Below are 15,121 nucleotides of genomic sequence, written 5' to 3' on the forward strand. Positions count from 1 at the left end.
CCTTTGTGGGACTGCAGATCAGAATGTCATCTACATATTGAATTATTGTCCCTTCAGACAAGGATGTATCACGGAGATGTTTGCTGAGTGCCGCTCCAAATAGGTAAGGACTGTTTTTAAATCCCCGTGGCAAGATTGTCCAGGTTAACTGAGCAGCCTGTGGGCTTGAAGGTGAGGTCCATTCAAAGGGAAATAGTGGCTGTGTCCCTCTTTAGTGGGGTGCAAAAAAGGGCATCTTTTAGTCAAGTACTGTAAACCAGTTGGCGTCATCAGGGACGTGGGTGAGAATAGTGTACGGATTTGGCACTATGGGATGAATAGGCGTTACTGCCTCGTGGATAGCTCTTAAGTCTCATACCATTCGATAGTCTCCACTGGGCTTTTTTGCTGGTAAAATGGGTGTGTTATAAGGAGATCAACAGGGCTTTAAAATACCATGTTTCAGACACTTACCAATAAGTGGTTGCAACCCAGCTTTGGACTCATTTTTTAAAGGGTATTGGTTTTTATGGGGCATATTGGTTGGGTCTGTTAAGGTCACTTTAATGGTTGGGCTATAAGAGTCCATCCTGGTTTATCACAATCCCAGACCTGTAGATCTACTTCCTTCCAGACATTGGAACGGATAGTAGGGTATAGTTTTAGCTCTCCAGATGTTGAAGAGAACAATCTGTACCCCTCTATGCTAAGAGCAAATTGGCTACCCAGTTTATACATTAAGTTTCATCCAAATTGTGGAGTGGGACAAGACAGAAGGACTAGAAAAATATGAGTGACCAACTGATTTTTTTATCTACCGGTTAAAGGCATTGTCTGACTGGCATGTTTTTGTTTCCCCTTCTATGCCAACTTGAACGTTAAAAAGACAGGTAGGGCTGGAGTGCTGAATAAGGACAGAGTAAGTGGCTCCTGTATCAGTAAGAAAATTGAGACACTTACCTCCCACACCCAGGGTAGTCCAGGACTCAGTCATCTTGATATCAAGGGGAACTGGACTGGCCTCAGGGCCCTGTCATGCCAGTTCCTCCTGCTTCGACTCTCAGGCAGGGAAATGAGTTTCTGTCTTCCTCTCTCTCTTCTAATGTCCTGTTTCTTTACAGACAGGACATGGCCCTAGGGTAGATCACTAGTTTGGACATTCTCTGCTACAGTGTCCGATCTGGCCACATGTACAGTATGGGACTTACCTAGTTTTCTGTCTGTTACTGGCCTTTTCTTTTGCCCCTGGTTACTCCAGTGCCATGGGGAATCTGCAATAGCAGCAGCCCTTATTGGAGCCTCTATCTTACCCTGCAATTTAGTTCTCTGGTCCTTTCCTTGCCTTAAGGCCATATCTCTATTACTAAAGGCTTTGATCAGTACTTCTGGTAAGTGTTGGTTGGGAGTTTGAGGTCTTAAAGCCATTTTAGGTATTTTTTCAGCAGATGTCAGGTGCCCACTGGCTTATAAAATGCATATTGAGTATGGTTACTCCCTCAGGTGAGGCTGGTCTGAATTTGATATATTTATAGATGGCCTCTACCAATCATCCCTGAACTAGAGCTGGATTTTCATCAGTTCCTTGGGTAACTTCCTGAAGTTTATCAAAGTTTGCAAATTTAGAAAATCCTTTCTCATTCCTTTTATTAAACAAGAGATCATGTGGTCTCATTTTTCTCTCCCTGGACTATTCTCCTGATAGTTCCAGTGTGGTTCGGTGCTAGGGACAGCAGCACCCCCAGCTGGGTAACAATCACTATCTCTCATTCCCAGTTCACCAGGAAACTCTTGTGTTCCCTCCCAGATCTGTTGCTTTCCCTCAGGGTTGCAAAAATGAGTTAAAAAGATATATATATCCTTCCAGGTCAAATCAAGCATAATAGATACTTCTTGAAAACCTGTAATAAATTGAGAGGGATTTTCAGAATACCGTCCTAATTTTGTTTTACCAGAGCCAGCTCTCATGGAGAATGGGACACGGACCCTAATTGTGTCCACTTCTCCATTAGTAACTTCGCTAGGATAAAGTATCCCACAGTTAGGTGGAGCTCCTGGAAGATGGGGAGTCCCATTCCTGATACATCCGGTGGGGCTGGGAGCAGAGGGGTCCTGGGGTTTATAAGGAGGAGGGATAGCAACAGAGTCAGTGTCCTCTTTCTTCTGACTGGCCGGCAATTCCTCCAACATCCCAGGTTTATTAAGAGGAATCTGCCTATTTAGACAATCATTATCCAATATATTCAGGGGCAGGGAAGTCTGTTAACCTGGCTGAGGGTTAGACACACTCTAAAAGAGGCCCACATATCTGGATCCCAATTTAGGGCCATAAAGGCTTGGACATACGGGACTTCAGTCCATTTGCCCTTCTCCTTGCAAAAGAAGCCTAACTGATAAGTTGACTTGAAACTTAATGTCCCATTTATGGGCCACTTTTCCCCACCTCCTAAGAAGTACTGAGGCCATTCAGTGTTACAGGAGAAGATCATTTTTTTCTTCCTTAAATCTTGCAATTTAAATTAATTCCAGTTCAAAAGGCATCCCAAAGGAGAATCCTTGGGAACAGAAGAGGATCCCATGCTCCCAGAAAAGAAAAGAAAGTCCATTGCCAGCCCCCACCTCCAACTCCTGGCTGGAGTCCCATGTAGGATACTCAGAGGCTCCAGGTGTTAAAAGCCACCTGAAGCGTCCCTCAAAGGAGACATCGCTATTGATCACCATCCTGCCTTCAACAGAAGGCATTCCTGTCTTGAAAGGCCCTGGACAGGTACCAGTATCCTTCCCCTCCCCTATTGCATTCTAGGCTACAGATACGTGTTTGGTGAATGGACTAAGATACTGTGCCATCATATACTCTGGAAGATGTGTTATTGCCCTGCTATTTTTAAACCATGGAAAATACTAGAAACATTTTACAAGGGGAAATTACCCAATTTTGTAGTTTTAAGTAGTTAGTAGAGGACACTGACAAGGACCAGTAAATATTGAATTGAAGTCCATCATGGTCTAAGTGGCATTCTAACACATGTGGTCCTTACAGCCAACTTCCTTAGAAAACAGCCCCCCCTATTGGGTTTTAATTCAATTGGGTATTGGTTTTGGCCGGCTCTCAGTGGAGGTCCCATGGCCAGAAGTGGCTAGACCAGGGATGTGGAGGGAATCACATTAGATGAGTTAGGGTGAAACCTCACATGGGAGTCTTAAGATTGGCAGCCATTGGAGCACCTGGGTGGCTCCGTGGGTTAAAGCCTCTGCCTTCTGCTCAGGTCATGATCTGAGGGTCCTGGGAGGAGCCCCCCATCGGGCTCTCTCCTTGGCAGAGAGCCTGCTTCCTCCTCTCTCTCTGTCTGCCTCTCTGACTACTTGTGATCTCTCTCTCTGTCAAATAAATAAATAAAATCTTCAAAAAAAAATTGGCAGCCGTCCTGGTGACTTAGGTGGCTTTTCTGTGCCCCAAACAGACAAGGTTCTTTAAGAACAGGGATAAAGAGAGACCATCAAGTTTCTGGGTGTTATTATCATTCTGGCCTAGGTACTGACTTCCAGCCAAAAGGTAGGCTTTCTCCTTTCCTGTAGAGTAGCCAAAGATAGAAGATTGCAGCCTCAGCAATCAACATGAAAGTGTTCCAATAAGACCAGACTTGAAAAGCCCCTGAAATGAGAGTAAAGGAAGAGGAGTGAAAGTACTCACCAATTTTGCTCCAAAGCTCAGAGTCCATATGTAAAAACTCAAAGCCCCATGTTTGGGGAGCCAAATAATGAAGTTTTAGAATATAAGTGAGGTTTGGTGGGGTGAGGTCCAGAGCCAATGACCAAGAAAGAATTCTTGGGACATCTTTGGTGTAAAATGGTGGTTTATTAAAACAAGGTGACAGGATCCTAAGGCAGGAAGAGTTGCTGCCCCAGGGTTGTGAGGGATGGTGGGTTATATACCATGGGTAAGGCAAAAGAAGATTTAAACTGAACTTTCACGCAACGGAAGCAAGGGCAAAAATGAACTATTGGGATTTCATCAAGATCAAAAGCTTTTGCACAGCAAAGGAAACAGTTAACAAAACCAAAAGACAACTGACAGAATGGGAGAAGATATTTGCAAATGACATATCAGATAAAGGGGTAGTGTCCAAAATCTATAAAGAACTTAGCAAACTCAACACCCAAAGAACAAATAATCCAATCAAGAAATGGGCAGAGGACATGAAAAGACATTTCTGCAAAGAAGACATCCAGATGGCCAACAGACACATGAAAAAGTTCTCTGTATCACTCGGCATCAGGGAAATACAGATCAAAACCACAATGAGATATCACCTCACACCAGTCAGAATGGCTAAAATTAACAAGTCAGGAAATGACAGATGCTGGCGAGGATGCAGAGAAAGGGGAACCCTCCTACAGTGTTGGTGGGAATGGAAGCTGGTGCAACCACTCTGGAAAACAGCATGGAGGTTCCTCAAAATGTTGAAAATAGAACTGCCCTATGACCCAGCAATTGCACTACTGGGTATTTACCCTAAAGATACAAACGTAGTGATCCAAAGGGACACGTGCACCCGAATGTTTATAGCAGCAATGTCCACAATAGCCAAACTATGGAAAGAACCTAGATGTCCATCAATAGATGAATGGATAAAGAAGAGGTGATATATATAGACAATGGAATACTATGCAGCCATCAAAAGGAATGAAATTTTGCCATTTGCGACGACGTGGATTGAACTAGAGGATATCATGCTTAGCAAAATAAGTCAAGCGGAGAAAGAGAACTATCATATGATCTCCCTGAAATGAGGAAGTGGTGATGCAACATGGGGGGTTAAGGGGGTAGGAGAAGAATAAATGAAACAAGATGGGATTGGGAGGGAGACAAACCATAAGTGACTCTTAATCTCACAAAACAAACTGAGGGTTGCTGGGGGGAGGGGGGTTGGAGAAGGGGAGTGGGTTTATGGACATTTTTGGAGGGTATGTGCTATGGTGAGTGCTGTGAAGTGTGTAAACCTGGCGATTCACATACCTGTACCCCGGGGGATAAAAATATATGTTTATAAAAAATAAAAAATTAAAAAAAAAATAAATAGAACTTTCATATGTTAAAGAAGACCTACAGGATTCCAGATACCAGAGGCCTTGTCATTGTCAAGGTTCTTTTCCCTTCTTAGCAAGGTATTAAGATGTTTGGGAGATTCCTAAAGAACCTCACACATGTCCCACCAAGGATTTGGGGGTGAGGGAGGTTGCGGGGTGTCAGCTTTTGTCCTTAGCCAGCCTTTTGCTCCCTCATCATTACATTCAGAAATTCCTGGATTCTTGCAAAAGCCCCAGACTTCCCAGCCAGGGCAGCCCTGCTCTGTCTCAGCGCCCAGGGCCCAAGGCTGGCTCTGCAGGAAGCACTGTTCTCTGCTGCCCTCTTGTGGCCCCCAAGCCCTTTGCAGGTCACTGCTGAGAAGCTTCCATTCAAGTCTTCAGGGCCTTGTCCCTTGCCCCCTGGTGGAAATTCCATTTATCACAAAAAGAGATCTTTGGTCTCCCAAGTCCATCTTCCCCCCATCTCTGGTTTCTGGAGGCATCAGCATCTCCTGAAGGCTGGGAACGTCTTCCTGAGTGAGATTTCACCATCTTTGCCATTGCCCAATGGGTTAAGTTGTGATTTGGGGGACGGTTGGTGGAGACAGTCTCCAGATGAAGAGATTGAGCAGAGAGAGCAACTTCTCTTCCCCTTGGCTCCATCTACAACCTTAGGTCCCAGGGTCCTCATGAGTTTTCAAAGAAAACAGCAGGGTTTGACATTCCTGGAGAAAATAGGTCGGGAGCAGACCAGGCATTATGAGTCTAGGCTTCTGTGAATTTGTACCTGAGCTCAGTCCATCAGCCTCAGCAGGAAATGGACTGGCAGGAACCAGGGGGAGTAGACAGGGATGCTGGAGGGAGATGGTCTATGTGACAGGTGCTGGCCAGACTCCTTCTCTCTAGCTCTGGAGTCCTGTCCCCAGACCTAGCTGCCCTTGACCCTCCCCTCAATTCTAGTTCTCAGTCTCATTAGTGACTGCCCGTCTTTACAGAGACCCCCAGGGGCCCAAGCTGTATTGGATGTGCAAGGAGCAGGGAGAGGGCAAAGGAAGGGGCAACAGGTAATGAGGGAGGAGGAGGGGGTGGGATAACTGGGACTTGATCACTGTGGTGCTGTGAAAGCTTGGCAGGAGACACTGTTTGGGGGCAGATACTGAGGGGTTGAGGGTGAGTCAGTGGGGGTGGAAGGGAATATTGAAAGGGACTGAGTTCCACTTATCTGGGGACACCTAGTGAAATAGGAGCCAATGACTTTATGCAGAACTTCCACTGGGCAAGGGAGGGCTACATCTCAACCTAGTATGGTGGGGTAGGGAGGGAAGGCCTGGCACTTGCCTGAAATACTGGATTAAGGAGCTGACAGTCCCCTCCCTGCCCACTTATATGCAGAGTAACCCGGTGACACATACCTAGCACACACCCACAGGTGCATAGGAGCAGGGCAAATTCAGAATCAGAGCCAGTGAGTTCATCAGGGAAGGCTGCCTGGAGGAGGGGAGTCAGGAGGTATAGAAGGGGAAACCCAGCAGGTCAGGGATGGAGGACAAGAGAAGGAGAAGCTCTCTCTGTTGCTTCTGAAGCAGGATGAGCCAACCCTATGCCAGGCAGGAGACAGCTGAACTGGGCGGAAATCAACAGCTGGACTGAGACACCAGCATGAAGGGGAGAGGAGGGAGGCAGATGCTCACAGCCAGGCTGGGGTTTTGAAGGTCCTGGGATTGGAACTGAAGCCCCTGAAAGGAGCCCTGATATATGTTCAACAGTGATGTGTGTGCACAGGTATTTGAAGAAGTCGGTGCCCATGTGAGCATGTCGTGTGTGTGTTTCTCAGGTCCTGGCATTAATCTACCCTACCTTCAAGGGAACTCCTTTCCAAAGTGGATTCTAAATTTCCTCTGCTCCAATTGAGCCTATCTCTAGTGGAGTCAGTTTCAAACGTCCAGGATGTGGTTCACTGTTTTTCATAAAAGATGTGTGTCCATGCGGAAGGAAGAGGCCAAAAGTTTCAACTTGGAGAATAAATGTAATTTCGAGCTCCTGGGTGTTATTACATGGAAGTCCTGGACATTCTGAATGTTATACACTTCTAAGTGTGCACAGGAGTGGGATGAACCTTGGGGGGTTTGCACCCAGGTCTTCTCTGCAGGACTTCTCTGGAAGGTTGCCTCTCCACCCTCCCTATCCACAGATATTTCTGGGGTCTGAGATGTCCCAGGACTGGGTGTGCCCTCAGATCACCCTTCTGGCTCTCCCCCTCCCTGAGTCCCTCCTTCAGTGTCTGGGGGTCTCTCTTCCCATCACATCTGTCTGAGTCTCACCCTGTGAGCCTGTCAGTGTTTCCCCACATCTCTCCCTATCTGTGCCCTGTGCTGTCTCCTTCCCTCACCCTTGGTCCCTCTCTGCAGCCCCTCCCAGCTCTCTCCCTGCTTCTCTTCTCTCTGTGTCTCTCAGCTTCTCCCCATATCTCTGGCTCAAACCCCTGCCTCCTCCATTCTCCTTTCCCCCACCTCACCAAAGTGTAGGCACTTCTTTCCTGCTTCTCTTCTTCTCCAATCTTAGCCTTTCCCCATTTGGGACAAGGAGGGGAGCAAGGAGCATCATGGAGAAACTGTGTGGGGTTGGAGCAGATGGTATTTCATGGCACCAGAGTTAGACCTTGGCTTGGGGGGTATAGACCAGTACTTTGCGAGTTTTGAAGGGCAGATAGGTTTGCTGGGGTCAGAGTGATATGGAGGCCTACACTCTGTTCTCCTCCAGCCCAGAAAGGTTCTCAGCTCTGATGAGCAAACTATGGGAGTTTTGTCCTCACTGCTGCTCCTCCTGGGTCCTTCCACCTCTAGGCCCTGTCCTCCTGCCTAGTCTTTCCTTTCCGACCTGGTGCAGAGCTTGCTTTCTTCATCTTTGTCCTTCTCACAGGCATACAGTGGGCTTACACACGTTCCTGGAATGAATGAAGATTTTTTCCACGGGGCTTTGCTGCCTCCTTCATGTTTTGCCTCCTTTCTCAGTGGGGGAGTTTGAAAGTCTCTATGGGAGGACATCGGTGTGCACTTTGCAGAATAGCAGGTCCAGTGTGATAAGGGGGTCCCCCATCATCAGAAAGGATTTGGGGTCTTCTCTCTCCAGGCTCAAGGAGCTAAATATCTATTTTTATAGCTGCTGAAAGTGTGTCTTCCGGCCTTTCTTATCTAATTTAAAAATGTTATGGTGGGGATTCATTATAGGTCAGGTCAGGCTGTAGGAGGAAAGATTACCATGGTCACCCTAGGGTGTGGCTGCCTCATGGTCATTAAAAGGCTAAGTCACCAGGAGGCCGTTTGCCTCTTATCAAAAAACACATTTGCAACTTTTTAAATTTGGAAGGCTCTTGGAAACTTAAACTGTTCTCTACCCTCTCTGCCTCCATACTACCATGTACACTGCCAGCAACACCCCAATACCAGAAGCCCAGACAACACTTATCCATGCAGGACACCTGTTTTTTTGATTACATGTGGCTAATGTTGATTTCTAGGTTGTCTTTCTCTTGCCTTCCAGCAGTTTTTGGACTACTTCTCTCTATTATGAAGTGATACGTGTTATGTGCTTCTAGAGGGAAGATTTGTTTTAACCTTAGTAAAAACAAAACACGTGGAAAGGCCAATTTCTTCACTAAGTATGTTCCAAATTGATAAATATGATTTTTGGATGATATTCGTTTGGTTTATCCTTGTCCTTTTTTTCTTTGTTGCAGAAATCACAAAAAAAGAGTGGGGATGAGAAAGAACTAGGAAAAGGGATACAGAGTGTCCCTTAAAAATGGGAATGGTGTGGGAGGGATGGAGTGGCTGTGTGATGGACACTGAGGGGGGGTTGTGCTATGGTGAGTGCTTTGAATTGTGTAAGACGGATGAATCGCAGATCTGTGCTCCTGAAACAAAAAATCCATTATATGTTAATTAAAAAACAGTAGTGGCAGAGAACCTTTCTTATAGATTATGTTGCCTGAGCTGGGGTGAGGCAGGTGGGTCTTGGTGGAGAAGTCCTATGGATCTGTATTTGGAGAAGAGCTCAGGACTTTGAGGTGAAAACAACTGTCATATGACTGAGATCATCAGGTAATTTTCTGCAACAAAACAAAGCAAAACAAAACAATTAACTTTCCAAGGGAGATACTGGTGTGGAGCGGCCACCAAGGGCTGTTTCAGAACCAAGCCAAGCCTGGTGAGACAGGATGGAGAGACACATTTAGCCAAGTACATTCACAGGAGGATAGAAGGACACACTTAAACATTTGAAGGAAGATAGCCAGAGAAGCAGTTGGCCTTTCCTAAGCCACCTATATTCAGTGTATTACTGAGAGGGTGTATTTGAAGGAGGTTCATGGAAGGAGGAATCATGGACTCTGACCACTCTCAACTCCTAGTCTAACAGCAGACACAGAGTACAGTGGTGGATGAGACCACTGGGTGGATTTCTGGATTCTGTGCCTACAAGGAAAGGAAGTATTTGGGAGGAAAAACAAAGCTGTTTAGTAAGTCTTCTTGGAAAAAAAAAATGACTGTGGATCAGTGCTCCCCTACATTATAAATGTAGTTTGGAAAGTGAGATGGACAGGCAGATGGATTACATTCTACTTCTTTCTCTTGAGGACTTTTATTAGGTGCTCTGTATTGGCAGCATCCAGGATTGAGAAAATGGAGTAGAGAATCATAGGAGGAACTAAAAAAGAAAGTGATTTTAACTGTTGACATCCATGTATCCATCACTTTCTAGTCCCTTAACTGAACACCCTTCCTGGCTTTCCCAGCTCTTTCGGTTTTCTGTTTGGAAAATCTCATTCTGGTTGTTCTGGTAGCCCAGATAGTTTCTGAAGACCTCTAGAAGCAGAAGCTCAGGCTTCTCTGATTTGTCAAGTTGATTTCTTGTTTTGGTGTGATGGAAACGTGAAGAATTTCCAGAACTGGATTCTGACTAAAACTAATCCTGTAAATGTGTCAAATCATGAATGAGGAATATTGAATTTCACTACGTCTTTACTGATGTTATCCCAGAGGGATTAAGAAAAGGCACCTGTTCATAACATCCCAGAATGATACTGGAAGATATGAAGTCTATACGGCCTCTAGAGAACCTCTGGCCATCTGATTGCTGACTCAATAGTGGTGCAATGACACTATCCTACTATTGTTGTCAGCAGGGCCTTCATATGATTTTTTTAGGGGGAAGTAAAATGTTTGGGTTTATATCTACATTGATTTTGTTCTACATTGGTGTGGATGGATTTGGTCAACATACAGTTGGTGTGGAGTATGTTGGCCTCCATCAAGATGGGTTTTTAGTGACTTGGCATTCAGCCTCTGACAGACTGGGATGGAATTTGAGAGCTGTAGTCATAGGGATGGTAAGGTAGGTAGGTGAGGTGGAGGTGGCTGTGTTTCCTCTTGATCTAAAGGGCAGACAGTTTGGGGGCTGCCATGCCTTCAGGTTCAAGTCTTGGTTGCACCTAGTAAGTATTACTTGCAGAATTTGGGTTTCTAGCCTCATGGAGAGAACCTGAACAGGTTCTAGTCTAAGGAGATTTATTTTAGAAAGGGAGACAAAGGATTCTTCCAAGTAACATGCAAATAGGATATAGTCCAAAGTAAGGTCCTAGGTGGGAGGATGCCTGGTAAGTCATCTGTTTGGTGAGGTTGTTTCTAGAAGACTCCTGTGAGATAAGTTGGAATATTTATTTTATTTAGCATGAGCTGAATTTGTTTACTTCAGCTTTTTTTCAACATTTCTAGAAAGTTATCTGACCTTTACTTCTCTAAGAGGAATGTTAGGCATTTATTATTACTACAATGGTTTCTCTCTTCCTTTTCTGCACAGACCAGGGCTGAGAATTTTTATTATTATTATTATTATTAATATTATATATTAGAATCTTGTTCTGTATTAGCATCTGTAGCAAACATTTAACTAGATCTGTCTAGTTGGCAAACTGAATTTGTTCGCTTGAGGTGTGGTGGAGTTTGTTTTGTGTTTTTGGTGGGGGGCATAGAAGGAAGACTTAAAGAGGCCCTATTTATTGGATCATGGCCAAGTTGAAGATGCTGCTTGAACTGATGTTTTCTGAGGAAACAGTTATATACAATGTCTTGATGGGGTAATTCCTGCCTCTTCCATGCAGACTTCTCAGGCTGACCCACAGTACACAGATTTTTACTAGTCTTGCCAACCCTGGAAAATGTGATTCTTAGTTCTCTTACCTTTCATCAGCTAGTAAGCCATGTGGGATCTTAACATGTCCTTGCCTTGACTGTTCATTTCTTATTTAAGAATATCCTTCCTGTTTCACAGTGTATGTATCTTTTACTTATTTGGACAGGTGGGGAGGTATTCATGAAGCACTAAATTGTAAGTTCCCAGAGAGGAAAATTCTGTATATGCCACCACTGTCTTGCACTGTGTGTAACTGAATGTGTGATGATTTGGGGGTAATGGTGGTGGTATTGATAAATTGGGGGAAGAGAAAAGATGTTTTTGCTTGAGTTCTTTTGCACAAAGACTCTCAGTAGTTCCTGAATTTTCCTCTGTATTCATTTATACTTAGTTGAAATCGGAATTTTAACAGATTGAATCCAGTATTTGTCACTTGCAGCTGACACCCCAGATGGCACAGGGTGTGTATAGAGCACAGTGTGGCCAGTGAGGAGACTGTCTGCAGAAATGAGTTAACCTTCTCTCCTGGAACCCAGAGAAGGAGGAAACAGAAGGAATTGTGGTTGAGAGCAACAGAGCTAAGTGACTTATTTCTTTTTTTCCCTACCTATCCCACTGTCATACTGTGGACGTAAAACAGGTAGTGAATTTTTGTCTGGTTGCTGTTGGTGAGGTTTATTGAATATCAGAAATCACAACATAGCCTCTCTGGCTCCTCTCCCTTCTCAGGCATAGATCATGGGTTGGCTGCTGCCTCCATTTCCCCAGGGTTCCCTTCCCAGATGGTCTGGTCCTCTCCTTCTTGCAGGTGGTTATGAAGGTCCTGCCCCTTTCTCCCTCTTCTTCTTTGTTCACAGCACCCCTGTGGGCCAAATGGGTAAAGGAAAGGGGTGGGCTGTACATTCTTGGTCATCAGTACAGCTAAATAAATGATACAGAATGAGGGAAAGGGGGCCAAAGAGATTCTAACCTTGGGTAGCAGATTTTGGGGCTGAGAGTTTTAAGACAGAGAGAACTAATATTTGTATTTAAACTCCGATGATATATAAAGAATGGATCTTAATTGCAAAGAGGTATCTAATCCATGAATTAATGTGTCATAACTCATGCTCAAGCAGTGGGCACACATCCCACATGTGAATTCTTGCACAATACATCCATACCCTCTTGTGTCTTACCACTTAATTAACACAGGAAGCTATGTGACTCATGAACTCACATGGGATTATGTCATGTGGTGTGTAAAAAACGAAAATGTTGGGATGCTTGGGTGGCTCAGTTGGTTGAGACTCCAACACTTGATATCAGCTCAGGTCTTGATCTCAGGGTTGTGGTTTTAGGCTACTATGTTGTAGCCTTTACAAAATAAATTAAGCCTTACAAAAATAAATTAAAAAAAAAACAGAAAGTTGACAGGTATTTGGTACTTGGTACTTTTTATGGAGAGAAAGCAGGATTAATTTTTCTATGGTGTCTTTTGGTGTCAGTTTCTGTGATACTTGGGCTGCAACAAGTTACATGCAGCCTCTGATTCTCAGTTGATTGATTGAACACCATTGTTCAATAAATATTTATTATTTCAGTAGGCATTCTGGAAGGATAGCACTACCAGAAGAATCTTGGAACATTGAAAAACTAAAATAAAATAATATAAAGGTAAAAAATAACCAATGGAATTTTAAAAAGAAGAAGAAGAAGAAAAAGAAATATATAAGTCGCAGCTTTGAAGCCTGAGCGAAGGACCCCGCAGTCCCCACCCAACTTGGCTTAACTCAGCCTCACTTAACCAGATCCAGCACTCTTGGCTGCCTGGGCTTGCTACAACTCTCTGGTCCTTGGAATCTTCAATTCCAGCTAGAATGCTGTGTCAGGCACTTCGCAGGTTTCGTCAAAAGCTGGTAAGCAGACGTCCACTGGAGAAAGAAGTGGATGAGATTAAATCTGGCACAAAACTGAGCACTCTGAATTTAGTGGCCCTGGGTGTGGGCCACACAGTGGGTGTTGGTGTGTCCTTCCTGGCTAATGAGGGTGCCAGTAACCAAGCAGGACCATCATTGTGATCTGCTTTTTGGTGGCAGGTCTAACATCACTGTTGGCTGGGCTGTGCTTTTCAGAGTTTAGTGCCCGGGTCCCCCATTGTGGCTCGGCATATCTCTACAGCTATGTCACTGTAGGTGAACTCCGGACTTTCATCACTGGCTGGAACCTCATCCTCTCCTTTGTTGTTGATGCATTCATTGTGGTCCAGGCCTGGATCTTAACTTTTGACATCTTCATTGGGAACCGATCTCTGAGACCCAGCAAGAGACCATCTCACAGTATGTTCCCCAAGTCATTGCAGACAATCTACGCTACTTTTTTGTCATCTTTATGTTTTTCTTCATGGAACTGCTGCTTTAGAGTCTGCATGGCTTCGTCAGAGTTTTTGAAGTGTTTTCATTGGTGAAGCTTTTGGTTCTCAGCTTTTTCATCATCTCTGGCTTCATTAAGGGGGACCTGCACAACTGGAAGCTCACAGAAGAGGACTACATACAGGCCAGACTCAATGACACCTCTAGCTTGGGCCCTCTGGGCTCTGGAGGATTCATGCCTTTTGGCTTCCAGGGGATTCTCCGTGGATCAGCTACCTGTTTCTATGCATTCATAGGTTTCAGCATTATTGTTACCAGAGTCAAAGAATCCCACAATCCCCAGCGTTCCATCCCCATGGGCATTGTGATTTCACTGCTCATCTGCTTTTTGTTGTATTTTGGTGTCTCTGCAGCACTTACACTCATGGTTCCTTACTTCCAGCTTCAACCTGGGAGCACCTTGCCTGAGGCATTTCTCCATGTTGGCTGGGCCCCTGCCTACTATGTTGTAACCTTTACAATTTTCTTTAGTCTTTTTATCGGCATCTGTTGGGGCTTCACGTTCCCCATATATTGGATGATACTTATGATGGCAAAGGATGGCCTCCTGTTCCCTTTTCTTGCCTGGTTTGTTTCCAAAACATATTTCCATATCATGTTCACTATGATCTTTACCATCGTTGCAGCAACCATGTTATTCTACTTTAGACTCACTGATCTTCTGGACTTCAGGTCAGTTAGCACCCTGATATCTTATTCCTTAGTAGCTTTTTGTGTTCTCATCATGATTAGTAATAATCATCAGGTATCAGTCTGAAAGGAGGAAGGAGGAAAATGAAACAGAGTTGCAGGAGGAGAAGAGGGGAAATGTAGCGCAGATGCAGGAGGAGACTGCATCTGCAGCAGGGAAGCTGACTCTACAAGAACTATTTTTTCCAGGCAGCCCTACCCCCACTCCACTTTCTGGATGGGTTGTCTATGTTTGCTCCTCACTGCTTGTTCTGCTGCTGACTCTCCTCTGCCTGGTGCTGGCCCACTGGCCAGGTCTGCTTTCTGGAGACCCAGGGCCTATCACAGTGGTTGTGCTGCTCCTGGTGGTCATCACTGGGTTCACTGGGTTCATCTGGAGATAGCCTCTGAGCTCCTCTCCCCTTCCCTTTAAGATCCCTGCTCTTTGTGAATGTTTGCCTTATGATGCAGATGTCACCTGGCACTTGGATGAGATTTGGTGTCTGGATGCTGATTGGGTTTGCTATCTACTTTACCTGTGGGATCCAGCAAAGCCTGTCACTTAACCCTACTTAAGGGCCCAAACTCTAGACCTTGAATTCAGCTGTGCCAGTATGTATTTGGCTTGACATCATCTCACCTGAATGCAGTCTGGTTTCCTACACAATAATGGGGAGTACTCCTGAGCACATGGAAATATGGGCTCCTATGAGATATTGGTGCAGGAACACTAATAGAGCTTCATATTTATGGTACAGTGAAGGATGTGTTTTTGCCCTCCCCGCGCACCCCCCGCCCCGTTCTTTTAC

General features: G+C 44.9%; 1 pseudogene; it reads left to right on the plus strand.

The window, feature by feature from the left end:
* Positions 1-13,091: 13,091 nt before the first annotated feature.
* On the plus strand, positions 13,092-14,888 carry LOC122890932 (annotated as a pseudogene).
* The last annotated feature ends 233 nt before the right edge of the window (positions 14,889-15,121 follow it).

The sequence above is a fragment of the Neovison vison genome, chromosome 12 (assembly GCF_020171115.1).
Source record: "Neovison vison isolate M4711 chromosome 12, ASM_NN_V1, whole genome shotgun sequence".
In the NCBI taxonomy this organism is placed as follows: domain Eukaryota; kingdom Metazoa; phylum Chordata; class Mammalia; order Carnivora; family Mustelidae; genus Neogale; species Neogale vison.